The sequence below is a fragment of the Meriones unguiculatus genome (genome assembly GCF_030254825.1).
Source record: "Meriones unguiculatus strain TT.TT164.6M chromosome 13 unlocalized genomic scaffold, Bangor_MerUng_6.1 Chr13_unordered_Contig_2907, whole genome shotgun sequence".
NCBI lineage: Eukaryota > Metazoa > Chordata > Mammalia > Rodentia > Muridae > Meriones > Meriones unguiculatus.
In genome coordinates, this window is record NW_026843582.1 from 637,501 (window position 1) to 640,000 (window position 2,500).

Consider the following 2,500-nt stretch of genomic DNA (forward strand, 5'->3'; position numbering starts at 1 on the left):
GGAGGTTGGGGGGACAGGGGACAGCGGGGAAAGGGCGACAGCGAGACGGGGACAGTGCGCGGGGGAGAGTGGGGGACAGCAGGGGGACAGCGAGACAGCGGGGGACAGGGGACAGCAGGGACAGGGGACAGCGGGGGACAGGGGGACAGCGGGGGACAGGGGGACAGGGGGAGAGTGGGGGACTGCGGGGGACAGGGGGACAGCGGGGTACAGGGGGACAGGGGGAGAGTGGGGGACAGGGGGAGAGTGGGACAGCGGGGGACAGGGGGACAGCGGGGGACAGGGGGACAGGGGGAGAGTGGGGGACAGCGGGGGACAGGGGGACAGCGGGGGACAGGGGGACAGGGGGAGAGTGGGGGACAGGGGGAGAGTGGAGGACAGGGGGAGAGTGGGGGACAGCGGGGGACAGGGGGACAGTGGAGGACAGCGGGGGACAGGGGGACAGGGGGAGAGTGGGGGACTGCGGGGGACAGGGGGACAGCGGGGGACAGGGGGACAGGGGGAGAGTGGGGGACAGCGGGGGACAGGGGGACAGCGGGGGACAGGGGGAGAGTGGAGGACAGGGAGAGAGTGGGGGACAGCGGGGGACAGGGGGACAGCGGGGTACACGGGGACAGGGGGAGAGTGGGGGACAGCGGGGGACAGGGGGACAGCGGGGGACAGGGGGACAGAGGGAGAGTGGGGGACAGAGGGAGAGTGGAGGACAGAGGGAGAGTGGAGGACAGAGGGAGAGTGGGGGACAGCGGGGGACAGGGGGACAGAGGGAGAGTGGGGGACAGGGGGACAGAGGGAGAGTGGGGGACAGAGGGAGAGTGGGGGACAGAGGGAGAGTGGGGGACAGAGGGAGAGTGGGGGACAGAGGGAGAGTGGAGGACAGAGGGAGAGTGGAGGACAGAGGGAGAGTGGGGGACAGAGGGAGAGTGGGGGACAGAGGGAGAGTGGGGGACAGAGGGAGAGTGGAGGACAGAGGGAGAGTGGAGGACAGCGGGGGACAGGGGGACAGAGGGAGAGTGGGGGACAGGGGGACAGAGGGAGAGTGGGGGACAGGGGGACAGAGGGAGAGTGGGGGACAGCGGGGGACAGGGGGACAGAGGGAGAGTGGGGGACAGGGGGACAGAGGGAGAGTGGGGGACAGAGGGAGAGTGGGGGACAGAGGGAGAGTGGGGGACAGGGGGAGAGTGGGGGACAGCGGGAGAGTGGGGGACAGAGGGAGAGTGGGGGACAGCGGGGGACAGGGGGACAGATGGAGAGTGGGGGACAGCGGAAAAGCGGGGATGGGGGGACAGCAGGGACAGCGGGAAAGCTTGGACAGCGGGGGGACAGGAGGATCAGGAGGACCAGGAGGAGGGACAGCGGGGGGACAGGAGGATCAGGAGGACCAGGAGGAGGGACAGCGGGGGGACAGGAGGATCAGGAGGACCAGGAGGAGGGACAGCGGGGGGACAGGAGGATCAGGAGGACCAGGAGGAGGGACAGCGGGGGGACAGGAGGATCAGGAGGACCAGGAGGAGGGACAGCGGGGGGACAGGAGGGACAGGAGGACAGGAGGGACAGGAGGACAGGAGGACAGGAGGGGCAGGAGGGACAGGAGGACAGGAGGACAGGAGGGACAGGAGGACAGGAGGACAGGAGGACAGGAGGGACAGGAGGACAGGAGGACAGGAGGGACAGGAGGACAGGAGGGGCAGGAGGACAGGAGGGGCAGGAGGGACAGGAGGACAGGAGGGGCAGGAGGGCAGGAGGACAGGAGGGGCAGGAGGGACAGGAGGACAGGAGGACAGGAGGGACAGGAGGACAGGAGGGGCAGGAGGACAGGAGGGGCAGGAGGACAGGAGGGGCAGGAGGACAGGAGGGGCAGGAGGACAGGAGGACAGGAGGACAGGAGGGGCAGGAGGACAGGAGGGGCAGGAGGACAGGAGAAGCAGGAGGACAGGAGGGACAGGAGGGACAGGAGGGACAGGAGGACAGGAGGACAGGAGGGACAGGAGGGGCAGGAGGACAGGAGGACAGGAGGGGCAGGAGGACAGGAGGGGCAGGAGGACAGGAGGACAGGAGGACAGGAGGGACAGGAGGACAGGAGGACAGGAGGACAGGAGGGACAGGAGGGACAGGAGGACAGGAGGACAGGAGGACAGGAGGGACAGGAGGGCAGGAGGACAGGAGGACAGGAGGGACAGGAGGACAGGAGGACAGGAGGGGCAGGAGGACAGGAGGGGCAGGAGGACAGGAGGACAGGAGGACAGGAGGGACAGGAGGACAGGAGGACAGGAGGACAGGAGGGACAGGAGGACAGGAGGACAGGAGGACAGGAGGACAGGAGGGACAGGAGGACAGGAGGACAGGAGGACAGGAGGGACAGGAGGGCAGGAGGACAGGAGGACAGGAGGGACAGGAGGACAGGAGGACAGGAGGGACAGGAGGGCAGGAGGACAGGAGGGCAGGAGGACAGGAGGGGCAGGAGGACAGGAGGGCAGGAGGACAGGAGGGGCAGGAGGGCAGG

At 69.0% G+C, this 2,500-nt stretch overlaps 1 protein-coding gene across 8 annotated transcripts in view; it reads left to right on the forward strand.

Annotated features, from left to right (window-relative positions):
* Nucleotides 1–2,500, forward strand: part of Pds5b (PDS5 cohesin associated factor B) — a 102,290-nt gene that overhangs the window by 51,537 nt on the left and 48,253 nt on the right. The window lies entirely within an intron of this gene.